This window comes from Balaenoptera borealis (assembly GCF_965194805.1).
Source record: "Balaenoptera borealis genome assembly, chromosome: 9".
Lineage (NCBI taxonomy): Eukaryota > Metazoa > Chordata > Mammalia > Artiodactyla > Balaenopteridae > Balaenoptera > Balaenoptera borealis.
In genome coordinates, this window is record NC_138873.1 from 57,385,971 (window position 1) to 57,400,976 (window position 15,006).

The 15,006-nt window shown below is 35.7% G+C and overlaps 1 protein-coding gene and 1 long non-coding RNA gene across 10 annotated transcripts in view; one reads left to right on the top strand and one right to left on the bottom strand.

Annotated features, from left to right (window-relative positions):
* Positions 1 to 15,006, bottom strand: part of GRIK2 (glutamate ionotropic receptor kainate type subunit 2) — a 640,648-nt gene that overhangs the window by 473,923 nt on the left and 151,719 nt on the right. The gene's annotated exons all lie outside the window — the stretch shown is intronic.
* The window catches only part of LOC309634828, a 41,590-nt gene continuing 27,107 nt past the window's right edge, over positions 524 to 15,006 (top strand). The window contains exon 1 of the long non-coding RNA XR_014248452.1: positions 524 to 13,945. This is a non-coding gene — a long non-coding RNA (uncharacterized lncRNA). The remainder of the gene's footprint in view (positions 13,946 to 15,006) is intronic.

The window sequence follows — 15,006 nt, forward strand, 5'->3', positions numbered from 1 at the left end:
TCCAAGATGAAACATAGCTCTCTTTAAACTCTGTGTTTCTAAGTGGGTACTTCTACCCCCAGAGCATTCAGCCTTGTGCTGGGATGCATATATCCGCAGGATAAACATGGTACACAAATATGGTTAGACACATTTCCTTGAAGACTTGAGAAACACATTATTTTTATATTTCAACAAAAACCTCTGTATTACAAAGTAAAATGCAAAATGTAGACAAAATTTATAAGAGGAAACAGTAAACTTCCAAGAAATCTGCACTTAAAATAAGCCACTTTAGGCTACTCAAACTGAAAATATGTACGTGGCCTATAGGCCTTTAGAGGCCCTTAGATGTCAACGTGCAGGAAGTGCTGCTTGGCTTTGTTTTGTGTGATGATGCATTGGAGTCTTCTGCACACCTGGGAGGTAGAAGATCAGAGTAGCACTAATCTGTTTCGTCAGCAAAAAGGCCAATTCTCTGTATCTCCCCAGTGACATAACTAAATATTCCCAGAGAAAATACAGAAATTATAATCTGAAATTAAGAAACAATCTGAAGATTGGGATTGATACATATACACTATTGATACTATGTATAAAATAGACAACCCTTGGGAACATACTGTATAGCACAGGGAACTCTACTTAATGCACTGTGGTGCCCTAAATGGGAGGGAAATCCACAAGGGAGGGGATATATGTATATGTATGGCTGATTAATTTTGCTGTGCAGTAGAAGCTAACACAACATTGTAAAGCAACTATACTCCAATAGAAATTAATCAATAAAAAAAAATAAAGATGAGCCAAGAGTGGATACTAGCAAAAAAAAAAAAAAAAAGTTAACAGAAAAAAGAAAAAGAAACAATCTGAAAAGGTGTCTTAAAAGGTTCAAGAGAGGAGAAACTTCAGGTGGAAAGAAGGAAAGAATGGCAAAGATGAAGAAATAAATGTTTGTTTAGCTTTGAACAAATTACCTAGAAAAATAGGAAACATGGGATCCACGCTAGGGTAGATTTTATTATTTAACAAAGAACAGACAGACCCTCTATATTTGGAGGCACTTTTGCATATTTATCCCTTGAGCACAACTCAACAGAAGGTTTGGAAGAAATGTGCAGATTGTACAGTGAGAAGGCCAGGGCTTGAACTTCAGCTCCACACCTACCTTGGAGAGCCTTGAGCAAGGTAACTTTTCTAAATCTGTTTCCCCAACTGAACAACAAGCAGAATGATAACTCTATCAAAGAGCCAGTTTAAGGATTAAATTATTTGAAATGTATAAGAGCACAGAGCATGGGATAGAGGAGGCACTCAAAAAAGTCTAGTTAATTTGGAAAAAAAAAATTCCATATAGCATAAGAAGAGAGAGGTATATCACAGGTATGGAATACAAAATAAAATAATAACTGAGAGGAGACACAATAGAGAGAAGCACTTCGGTGGTGATTTATACAGGATCCAAAACAATAATACAGGTCTTACAGGGTGCAACAAATTGAGTTACACACATCTTACTTCCAAGGCAGGACCAAAGCCCAGTTTTCATTCCCCAGGGTACAATGAAGGCCCTGTTCGATGGAACAGAATTATCATGGAAGTTCAGTGAGTCAAAAAGCAGAGCCCATCCTGCTTTGTCATAAATGATGACATGTGACAGGAAAGCTTTATAATTCTGCTTAGAATACAAAATATACTATACAGATAATCTGTCAATCCAAACTCTATTAATTTTCTCCAGCATAGGTTTCAATAATAAAGACATTGCTATTGTGTTTCCCAGGTAATCTCCTTTTCTTCCAAATTATTTTTAAAAATAAAAGGAAAAGGGAAGAAAGGAAGAAGAAGGGGAGGGAGAGAAAACTAAATTGGTTATAATACATTGAAAAGAGGTGAAAGCACTAAACCCAGTGTCAAGGCTCTTTTGACACTTTTCCATCAACACAACCTAGTGTCTGTTTATTTTAAGTAATTACAGCCCTGTGTTCTGGACATATGCTCAACCAATGTCCCACTGAGACCACAGCACTTCTTCTGCTATGATATACTCTGCTTACTCAATCATTTTCTATCATTGGGCACTGTTTGGAACTCATCACAAAAAGCAGTATTTTGGCCAACTCCTTACTAAGCATTATTCTGTAGTTGACAATTTATTGTTTGGGTTACATTTTTATTTAACTAACAATGCTTGTAGCATGGCTGAGGACGAGCTACTGTTTAGTCATTTTACGAACAATAATTCGTCTAATCCTTACAGCAACTCTAAGGACTAAAGATTATTTAATCACCAATTACACACGAGGAATCCTAGGCACAGACAGGTTGAATAATTTGCCCAAGGCCACACAGCTAAGTGGTATAACTAGAGTTTGAACCTAGGCTCTGGAGTCCCTGCCTTTAAACAGTACCTGATGCTGCTTCTTGAACAGAATAAATGGGTTAATATATACAAATATCATAGAATATCACCTGGTACATAATAAGGGCTGAATAAATGTCAGTTATTCTTTATTGTTTTGGTGGTGGTGTTACTGAGATCATGTATAGACATATTAGGTGATCATTCTGATAGGGTTTATTTGATATGTCCCCATTGGCCAAAACTATTGCCAAGCTTTTGCGTATTAGTAGAAAAGTTTAGGTTTTCCAGGCTGTTAACTGGGAATATTTCAGAACAGAAGAAAAGCCTCACTATATCAAGTTATACTGAGACTTTGACTTCAGATGGATCTACTAAGTCTGTCACTCTGGCACAGAAGGAAATTAGATTAATCCACCAAGAAGTGTTCCTGATGGAGTCATGTTGATTTTTGCCTGCATTGGATGTTCTTCCATGAGCTATACAAAATTGATCTATTCCAGTTGAGCGGAAAATCTATCAGTTTTGGAGTTTGTCTTTTTTTTTTTTTTTTTGCCTGCCTGTTTTTCAAATGGCTTTGAGCTTACCTATTCCTAAGCATATATTCCATAAGCATAGTCAGAAGACAATCTAATTCTCCATAAAATATATTTTTTTTTCTTGTGTGGCTTAACACATAGGTAGTTCTTCATTAATGGAAGATATCATCCCAATGATTATTTATATTTTCTTACCTTTCCTGATAACAATGGGTTTGGAATAAATCAGTAGTCACCTAAACATATGACTGCCTGTAAATCAAATAGCCACTGATGATATTCTAAAAGTAAAACAGGAGCATAGTTATTATTATTTTTTTTTATAAATAAATGTTAGGTTAATGCTTTTTTTTAAATTAATTAATTTATTTACTTATTTTTGGCTGTGTTGGGTCTTCATTTCTGTGCGAGGGCTTTCTCTAGTTGCAGCGAGCGGGGGCCACTCTTCATCGCGGTGCGCGGGCCTCTCACTATCGCGCCCTCTCTTGTTGCGGAGCACAGGCTCCAGACACGCAGGCTCAGTAGTTGTGGCTCACGGGCCCAGTTGCTCCGCGGCATGTGGGATCTTCCCAGACCAGGGCTCGAACCCGTGTCCCCTGCATTGGCAGGCAGATTCTCAACCACTGTGCCACCAGGGAAGCCCCAGGAGCATAGTTATTAATGTAGCATTCTTGATATCACTGGATATTCATTTTATGTGAAGATGTTAATGTTTCATAGTTTAGTTAATTTTCTGTTTGAGCTTTAAGGTAATTTATACTCCTACAGTTATTACGTAACAATATAACTATTAAAGAAGCTTCAAATGCCTCATGATCACAAACAGCTATGGGTAAGTAGGGTCTAAAAATTGCTGACTTGTGAACACTTTGAATTTATGCATAGTACTTGAAATAGTATAAGCTCTTATCTTTTATGTACATTTGCTGACAGAAAGAAATGTGTTTTAAAGGACGATGCTACTGCTTCTTCTAGATTCTGTGCATCAAACAGAATCTTCTTGCTACGGTGACCATTCTTTAGGTATGTTTGTTACTGATATGGAAGCATTTATGTGCCTGTAAAATGCAAAGAACTCTGAGTTGCCAGCAATAGTTATTCAAACATGGATATAATGAACATGATAAATATGCAATTTATTTTTAAGACAGTTATTTTCTGATTTCAACAACAACTCCAGCCTTGTTAATAGCATTTGAAATTCTCTTATGATTCTGTCTTTTTTTTCTTCAAATTTACAAGAAAAATCTCCCAAAGCTCATTATAAACTATGATTAGGTCTACTTTTGAACTGGATTTCATCAAAGCTTAAAAAAAATCAGATGAGAGACTTGATTATTACAGTTTCCTTAGAAACACAGGAAACACTAAAAACACCTTAGAATCCAAGACTTTTTGGCAACGACTCTTACAGTCCATCTGCTGTGTTCAACTATTAAGAGAATACCAACAGAATAGCTATCTTTCAGATATCCTTGTGTATAATTATATTTTGTTAATAAAGACAAATCACTGTCTTTATGATCTGTAAATATATAATGAAGACATAGAAGAAAGCAAGAAAGAAGGGAAGGGAGGGAGGGAGGAAGGTAGGAAAGAAAAAAGGAAGGAAGGAAGGGATGGATGGAGGGAGGGAGGGAGGGAGGGGGGAGAAGAAATAAAAGGCAAAAGGGAAGAAAACAAATGAAGCTTGAACTTCCTTTACTATCTAGTGGTCAACATGTAAGATAATAGCCTCTGAGGGTCTCTGGGGCAATAGTTTGCTAAACTGTATTCTTTTCATCTACTGAGAGTGGACCAGCACTAAACTACATCACTTAAATTCATTTAGTTATTTATTCATTCATTTGTTTAACAAATATTTACTACACAAAATCCTATGCTCTAACGACTGGGAGTAGAAGCTGGGGATTTAACAGTGAGCAAGACATAATCCTTGACTTCAAGAAGCTTAGATGCCACTGGGAAGACACAGAAAGAACAAATTCTTTTAGTAAGATCTTATCCCCTCCTTTGAGCAACTCCTAACCCATCCCTGTCTCAAAATATCACTTTAATCAATATTCTTACTAGACCTTAGTTCTGGTGGGGCTAGCAGTCACAGTACCCAGGGTCTCCTCACCTACCAATCTCCTTTCCCACTCCCTCCATTGACCACAAGAGTGTTATTACTTAATTTAGGTCCATCAGTTTTGTTTGGAAATTTGAATACCGAACATAGACACAGGAATAGAAGAGTTTTGAAACTGAGTCATCAACTCTTAGTCCACAAATTCTGCTGTGGAGATGCAGGGCTACCATGGTTTCCATCTTTACTCAAGGCTTGATTTAAATTGCTTATTCAATTCTGCAAACTAAAGATATCCTTCCAAAGAATCTCTTTTTCTTGCTTATGCTAGTCAGATCTGTGTCGAAAACCTGGCTTATTAATGACTCTAATGTATCACTGTAGAGTATCAGGACAACTTACCCAGTGCATTAGCTGAGAAAGACAGATGTTCTGAGTCTAATTCTTCATGGAATCCTTACTCAAGCAAAATTCCCAGATCAGTATAATTATATTTTATTTTGGACTCACAGAAACTTAAATTTAATTTTAAGTTAAAATTAAGAACTTTAAGACAAGGTCATCTAGTCTCCCACTCACTGGTTTTGAGAATCTCCATCATATAACCATACAGTTGCTCTTTGAATACACCCATTGATAGGGAACTCACACTACACATGGCAGTTAGTTTCCTTTTTAGATGATTCCTGTCATCAGAAAGGCCTGGCATTTAACTAAAATTTGCCTTCTCATAAATTTTCATCATAATTTTTCAACGAACATTATACTCTTTGCCGTTTCCTGCAAAGCTCCGAACTTAATTTGCCACTTGCACTATCACCTGGTCTTCTTACATGTTCCAATACAAATTGTCAGAACAGACTCAAAATCCTAGAAAATGGAGTTTAAAAAGGATGTACATCTTTGCAGACCACAACTTTGACCACAGACAAATAGCCATGCTTGAATGAATATTAAAAGATCAGGTGAAAAAATGCCAAGAATCTCTGACCTTTCATGACAAGCTGCCAAGAAAATAAATATTTCTTGGCAGGTAGACCAGATCCAAAGGCCAAATATCAATGGATGCACACTCATCCTCCAATCCTTAATATGATTCAATACATCTTAGAGTTGGCAGGAACTTTAGAGATCATGTAAGCTAAAATTCTGTCATTTTACTGCAAGGAAACTGAGGCATGGGAATTAACTACTATTTTCTAAATAAAGTTGCTGTCACTTTTTGAAAATTCAAAGCTCTAAGAATTTCTGCTGTTTTAAGATGTGAGAAAAAACCTACAGCTAAGAAATTACTATCTTTCATGTGCAGACATGACTTAGGACATTGAAAAGCAGGTCTCTTTATGACTCATCCATCTAGAAGGCAAAGTGTGAGATAAATCCTTATTTTATTTGGGAGATCTCATATTAGCAAAAAAAATAATAATAATAATAATAATAAGAGGATGCCCACTAAAAACCTACACAAAGAAATGGAGATTGTAACTTATTAATACCCCTTCTAATAAGCAAATGACTTTGTTGCCAAGACCCCCAAATTAAACTTAAACCCTATGGTAATTAATCTGAGATGATAAATTGTAGTTACTACAAAATTTCAATTTCCTGCTTCAGTTATTTAAAATTTTTTATATAAAAGCCTTCAAGTAATCAGATTATTTCCTATCTTCCTTTTTTCATAATAGTTTCATTCATGTTCTGGAATTTGGAGTTAAATTTACAGTAAGTTGTATTTACAATATGTGCCCATGAGGGATGTATTTTCTTTATAGAGCCTATTTCACCAAACGTTTACATATTTCTGCTATAAGGTTGGTATTACAATTTGGTATGGTATATCTCTGCAAAAAAGTAAATAAAAGTAAAATGTTAGATTTACTTTCTAGAACACAAGTGAATTGCCCTTCAAAAACTCTCATTTTTAATTTCAAGAGTCTGTGTTAATCATTATCTAACCAATAGTATGGAGTGACAGTTCAATCTCTGTCTCTAAGTAATGATTATTTGTTGAATGACTCAATATTATTTAATTGACTTGCTAGATGAACCCTGAAACTCTCTCTTTTTTTCTATATGTCAAATTTTTCATTTGTACAATATTGTATCTAATACTTTCAAAATATAATAACTCTACTTAATATTAAGTTAGCCATCCAGCATTCTCAATCATGTGAAATTCGCCTGGGATTAGAAGTTGATAAAAGAGATGTTTGGGCAGCAGAAATAAATTTTATAAAACATTCATCAAGGCACCCACATTTTAATCATAGGAAAAGTCTTATATGTTTACTCAGAGCCTATTTGTTTTTGTTCTGCAGACATTTCTAACAGATTCACATAGATAGGAAATAGTAAGTAAATGAAGAATATGAAGAAGGACCACGGGCAGCAGTGAAGTTACAGTTGATAGGAAGGATGCACTATGGCAGACTAGAGTTATTTAGAGTAAACACAAGCAGGGCTATTAAACAAAATGTACCGAAGGTATCTATGGGTCACAGCGAAATACTATAATCGATAGCCTTAATTACTAGCCCAGACTAAGCAAAATGTTAAATGTGCTTAATGTATTATGTATAAAAAGTCAAGTAAGAATATACTACCTATCACAACATTTTCTATTATGAGTGGTGAAAACTTTAAAATATTACAAATGCTTAAAATGATAATTTTAATTATATGAAAAATTAGGCTAGGGAGATAATATAGTCTCTAGCATTGTCAAATAATATACAATGTCACAATAAAAACACAGATCAGTGTAATTTTTACTCTCCAATCTATCTGTACACCTTGGAGTCCAGTTGCCATCACTAAGTTTAGATTACTTGATTCTATGTTCTGAATATAGAATATATTCTGAATAACCTAGTTGAGCATCACAGCCTCTTGAGAGAATCCTAGTTCTGCAAATACAAGCCACCAGTATGCATTTTAGTAAAATCATAAAACCAAAATTATTCTGTAAGCAAAGGATGCTAGGTTATAATGTGCTGTTATCAAGAGTTTTGTTCGTTTCAAATGTTGTTGACATTGTGCATACTTTCTTGTTTCTATGGTAATAAGTAGTTCCCTTTATTGTCGTTTCCATTGCAGTCAGTCTAAAACTGAAATTTCATCTCTATTATATTTCAGAAAATTTTAAGCAAACAATACTATGCAGATGGTTTTAGGAAAATCTTAGTGTGACAGGCATGTGCTTAAAATGACTGCTCACAGTAAGGTATTCCCTCTAGCACTGATGAAATGTTTTGTTCAATGGCAGTGGCATATGTAATACAGTGTGCTTGAAAACACGAGTCTTCGGTTCCCTCTCCAGCTGCATCACTGATGATTTGTGGAGGTCAGTGAATGACCCTAGGCACGTTTCTTCAATTAAATAGCAAACTAGAGAACTAGTAAATTTTTTTTAATACATTTATAGGACAATTTGATATCCTCTCAAGACATTCTACCTTGCCAAGATGTTCACCCTCTCTCTGTGGCACAGAGGGCCATCTGGCCACAAATACTGGAACACAGATAAAGAAATGACTAAAAAGGCATGGCTTTCTGCCTCTGTCATTCCCTGAAATACTGTCTCCCTGATGTGCTTAAAAAAACAAAAACAAAAAACAAAACCAAGACCACCAAAAAACACAACCACTCTCATTTTGTGACATAAAAACAATTCATTAGAATGCTGATGAGTTTTTATCTGCTGGCTTTTGAGGAAATAGCAACGGGCTCACTCTGGCTGGAACCAATATTCATTAAGCAAAATAAAATTATCTCTGTTTATTTCTCCTCAAAATGGAAATAAAATATAAATTCCTTTTTAGTTCTTGTTGAAAAGAATGGTGCATATTTAATCTGAATTACAAGTAGCAAGCGGTCAAACATGGAGAGCCAAAAGTGCTCCATGGGACTAAGTGGATCAGTTTCAGTAGTACTTTGACTTCCATGGCCTACTTGGATATGGTTTCAAGTTCTATCAGAATAATACACCAAATAAAACTCTAGGGATCTAAAAGAGCTAGCATGCCTCCATGTATTTTGATCCACTTCCACAACAAACCAACAGCATACCACTCATTTCAAAAGCCATATATTTAGAATTTTTATCTTTTTACTCCCCATTAGGAAGATAAAATTCGATAATGTTAAGCTCATTTAGATTGTAGCAATGTGACATTGATTAAAACTAGAATAAATTTGGCTTTTTAATTAAGAATTCTTACCCATTGGAAGAATCTAGATGCATGTGTATGAACGACTTTTCAGGGAAGGAAAATTTTGATATTCATAATAATAATAATCTGATTATAACCCAAAGAGGTTGAGAAATATCTATCCAAAAACATTAAAGGCAATTCTGAAGCCAGAGTAAAATCATGTTATGTCTTAAAGCATAATATAAATCAGAATAAACCTAATAATAAAAATGATGATTAGAATCAAAGGAATGTAATTTCTATAAATGTCTTTTCTAAGGTTTTTCCTTATTCGTTTGCGTGTTGCTTATCCCACTCCAACCCTGCTGCATTCTGTACCTGGAGAAAATTGAATGCACAGAGTTCCCTTAGATAAAACCTAACATATAGAGTGAATTAGAAGAAGATGGGCATGCTAGAACGAAAAGGAGATGTGCCTGATATGCCTAAAATCATTCCTGAAAATTGAATACATTTTTTTTCCTGGAATAATAGCATTTTATCTAAGATATTGCAAAACCCAGGTCACCTTTGATGCACAACACGAATAGAGTATGTTGAAGCAATGTACATCATTCCTGAACACCCCTCAGTACCAAAAATAGTGGGGGGAGGTTAAAAACCAGTTCATGAAAAACAATCTCTTTCACCCTTTCAAAATGTCAATGAAACAAATGGGAAATGGAATAGTCAATTAGTATAACAATTATCTTAGATGACCATGAAATTATAGTTTGTCCCTCAAGACTTTCTATCCACTGCCATGCAACTAGGAAGAATTAAATCCATGAACATAACTAGGGGAAAAAAATGTATTAAAACCTGCTAGCAGACTATATACTTTATCGCTGAAGCATGGCTTACTAATTGGTTTGATGTTTTGCTTAAATACTAAAGTGTGTATGACCAAAACATTTGCACAATACTTCACTTAGGTGCTTACTGTCAGTAAAAGCAGCATTTTACAGCAACGAGATATTCTGTCTTCATAAAATATGTCAGCATTATGAAAAAATGCATTATGAAAAAAAGGGAAAAAATCATAGGAAGTCAATTGTTCAACGTAGCTCATCCATGTCATGTGCCACTATAATACTACAATTGCTTTTTACGTAGAAAAGAACCCAACAATTATACAATGTGGCCCTATTTATTTTATATATTAGAGCTAATTCAGTGGAGGAAAGATGGGATGTGAGCAAATATACTGAAAACTGAAATAAGAGCATTGGTAATTATTTGATCTCTACTTTAATTAAAAAATGATCAGCAGTTTGTTATTCCCTTGGTTCCCCAAACAAAGCCATCTTGTGGTACAGTTGCCTGGCTCTTATTTTCTTTACATTAAAAACAAAAAGCTATCCAACACGGACAGGAAAAGAATTATGCCTTAGATCAAAAAGTGAATTTTCATTTTCATGTAGTACAACAAGGCAGTTATATTCCGTTAGCTGACAAGTATGATATTGCTACCATACTGATGTAATCTCAGTTTAAGCCCAATATTTCATGAATGTTTCTCATTTCTAGCCAAGATTTAGAGATATCAACAGTAAACACATCGTGCTTTTATGGAGGTTTTCGTTCTCCTCTGACACACCATTTTAGTGATACATTTTGTTACATTTATAGAATTCTGGTTTTTTTTTTTTTTTTCTTTTACAACACTGGAGCAATACCTAGTTATTTTCAGAGAAATCATAATTTTTGGTACTTGTATAAAAAGTGGGCTATTATGCCACAAAATGAAACTACTTTGCTTTTAGTCATAAGCAATATGCTAATGATATAGCTCAGAACCCAGCAAAATAATGTCAAACTAATCTGCAATCTGCCCAGAAAAAATGAAATGTCAGCCAATTCTACCAAATGGCAAATGGTTTTGCTGTTCAAGTACATGCCTTATAAATCTGCTGGTTTAGAGTAAGGGGAAAAAAGGAAAGAAAAATCAAAAGCCTTGAAAAAAAAAAATCAGATGGCGATCTTTTATTCTTCCTGAGAGAGAATTACTAAAATTTTGTCGGTAATGCTTTAACTGGCAAGTTTTGTTTTGTTTTCAGTGCTTTTAGAATGACTCAGTAGCTCAAAGAATTAAGTTACCATTTTTCAGGGTTTGTAGGATAATATGCTTCAAAGGAATTATAAACAGAGAGGCTGTCTCCCTCAAATGTTATTAAGAATAGCTCTTATAACTAAAACCATTAAGTGGAATTTTGTATATAGTCATCCATCTGTGTCAATGTTCACAAGGATTTCCACAGATTGTATTGGGTGGGCATCTTACTTAAAAGTAAAACCAGAATAAAATACAGATGCCTTTTACATATGGTTTAGATCATCTGAGCCGACTTCAAAACCACTCATCTTAGTAACGGCATGTAGAGTTAATATTTTGTGGGTAAGAAAACGAAACAGTATATCTAGAAACAGCATATCTTAAAAGTGATTCCTTTCTCAAATATGTGAATACCACCAACTGCCTGAAGAGTTCCGTATTAAAGCAGAAATTGAAAGCATTCAGTAGTGTCCTAGAACATCAGTGTTTAATCAACGAATATCAAACAAATCTTACATTAATAGCAGGAGACACAAAGTTGTGAGGACCTGTCTTTCAATGCAGATTATTTTCCAAAGACTAGAAATACTGTTAAATTGTGTAAATTATATTTGAAAAAAAAAGTTAAACCTTGATTTATATCACAGCTTCTGCTTCTGATTAGCTTACCACCATCAGTTTTTTTAGATAATCAGGAAAAATGTATTTTCTTGATCTGCATGCAGTGTTTTCATGAGGATTGCCTCTTGAATCTGTAAATTCTTTTCTCTTAATGTCAGTGAGTTAAGAAGGTATGAAAAGAATGAGGATCTATGATATTAAAAATCAGAACTTCCTAACTAAGAAAGGACAAATGCAAAATAAATACAGAAATGCGATTAAACTATGATCAATAAGTTCCAATGACAGAAACAACTGAAGAGTCATGGATTGTGATTAACTATGAGGGCAGATGTTTAATTTCCTTCATGATGAAAATAAGTGGTTCAACAGCTGTCGTGTAGTAAAATCACTGAACTCCTATAGCTAGGCACTCACACTCAAAACCAGAGCACAATTCACAGTCTCTACAGTCCCTATATGAACGCATGAATGGCCTAACAGCACTGTCCGTAGGCAAGGTGTGATAGCATCGCATGGCATCTCAGCTATTTAAGAAGACCATTTAAAATTTTCAAACAGGCTTCCCTTCTCTGAACAGTTTTGAGACTAAAAATCCTTTCATATGCACTATGCTACCCTTCAGAGTAGAATAAAGGACATTCAAAAGAGAGGGTATAACAAGGTACAAAAGGTACCATTCTCTCCTTTTGCCAGACTTGACTTATGGCTCCTGTCTAGCCTCCAAGCTAACTAATCTTCATTTCTGTTTTTCGTCTGATAAACTTCACATCAATGCTTCTTTTTGTTCTTACCGATAAATTAGTCCCTACACTGTAATTTCTGCTTAGATACTTGTACTAGCTTCTTAATTGCTCCTCTTGGAGATTTTCTCACCTCTTGTAGCCAGGTAAACTTAATCCAACTCAAGTACCACTTCCAAAAGGACACTCAGGGAATAGGCAGAGCTCCGCCTTGCATTACAGACCAAAGCTGAAGTGCTTACCATGGCACTTAAAGCCTTCTGTAATCTGGCCTCAAATTAATAGTTTCCCAATGTGGTTATAGATGGTAAGTGGGCTAAAAGACAAGGATGAGGAAAGACCTATGTGGACAATTTCACAGAAAGGTTTGAGATAAGCTGGACCTAATTGCTAATTTTGTCTTAAATATTAATTTATTCAACTTAGCCACTCTTAACATCTCTTCCTTATGTCTTTTCCATGCTTCCTTGTTTTCCTCATATTCACCCTTATTTCTTTCTTACAGTTCTATGTAAATACATTGAATAATCTAATGTGAAAAACATTAAACATACAAAGATATAAGACAAAGTCCGGGACTTCCATGGCGGTCCAGTGGTTAAGACTCCACACTTCCACTACAGGGGGCATGGATTCCATCCCTGGTATGGGGAACTAAGATCCTGCATTCCTGCATGCCCTGAGGCATGGCAGAAAAAAAAAAGGCAAAGTCCTCTCCCTCTTCCCCTTCATCCTTTCTTCCTCATATAGAACCATATTCTTCCTCATATAGAACTATATTCTAAAAACTCATTGCATTGGTTTCTTTCCAACAGCCCATACTCTCTTTTATATCTTCCCATCCAAAATTTCTTGGGACTTGGGACTCTGATATGCCTTTGAGATTCCATCCTATTATTTGTTAAACTACATTCACTGAATCTGATTCTTCACTCTATAATTCCTTAAACTTCTGAAATCTGTCCCTATCCTTACCTTTCTCCTAAAAGTATTATATTAAGGTCACAAATAAGAACCTAATTAAAAAATAATCTCTTCTCGGTCATCAGCATCCTCCTATGCAGAAGTTGATAAATATTTATTAGATGTTCAATATCTGCCAGGCACTGCACCTGGTGCCTGACTAAAAGATGACTAAGATAGTCTCTACTCTCCTGGAATTCACAGTAGAAACTCCTCTTTTATAGGCATGTAAATGCAATAATGTATGATAGAAACTATTCATGGCATAAGGTACATTCAGGGCATACGACTATGGTCAATTCTATCAGGAGAGGTCAGAGAACGCTTACTCAGATGAGATGGTAATTGAACTTGCTCTTAAAGAGGAACAGAAATTCTTCAGAGTAGGAGAGAAGGCATTCCAAAGAGAGGAATTAACAAGGTACAGTTCCCAGAACTTCTGCTGCCAGTGTCCTTGTCCTCTCGGTGAGACAGAGCCACCCCCTCCCTCTGCAGGAGACCCTCCAACACTAGCAGGGGGTCCTGATGACAACTTAATTGAAGGTGGAGGAACAAAATTTGTCTGCAAAGCTGGAGCCAGAAATATTACTGTCATATTCCATCCATTATTAAGCAGTTGGTGTCTGACTTCTAATTCGAGCCCTGTTGACGATTCACAAGTTTATCTGAGTCCTCTCCATGTAATCCAGTCATCTTCCTGGCTTTTCTCATAAAAAATCTGGAAACCTCCTGACTTGAGATCTTCTCAAAACACTGCCCTCGACAGCAACAGTCAGCTCTACCCACCACCAGAGCCTCCCATCAAGCCTCTTAGATAGCCTCAACCACCAGAGGGCAGACAACAGAAGCAAGAAAAACTATAATCCTGCAGCCTGTGGACCAAAAACCACAGTTACAGAAAGATAGAGAAGATGAAAAGGCAGAGGGCTATGTACCAGATGAAGGAACAAGAAAAAACCCCAGAAAAACAACTAAATGAAGTGGAGATAGGCAACCTTCCAGAAAAAGAATTCAGAATAATGATAGTGAAGATGATCCAGGACCTCGGAATAAGAATGGAGGCAAAGATTGAGAAGATGCAAGAAATGATTAACAAAGACCTAGAAGAATTAAACAACAAACAAACAGAGATGACCAATACAATAACTCAAATGAAAACTACACTAGAGGGAATCAATAGCAGAATAACTGAGGCAGAAGAACGGATAAGTGACCTGGAAGACAGAACGGTGGAATTCACTGCTGCGGAACAGACTAAAGAAAAAAGAATGAAAAGAAATGAAGACAGCCTAAGAGACCTCTGGGACAACATTAAACGCAACAACATTCGCATTATAGGGGTCCCAGAAGGAGAAGAGAGAGAGAAAGGACCAGAGAAAATATTTGAAGAGATTATAGTCGAAAACTTCCCTAACATGGGAAAGGAAATAGCCACCCAAGTCCAGGAAGCACAGAGAGTCCCATACAGAATAAATCCAAGGA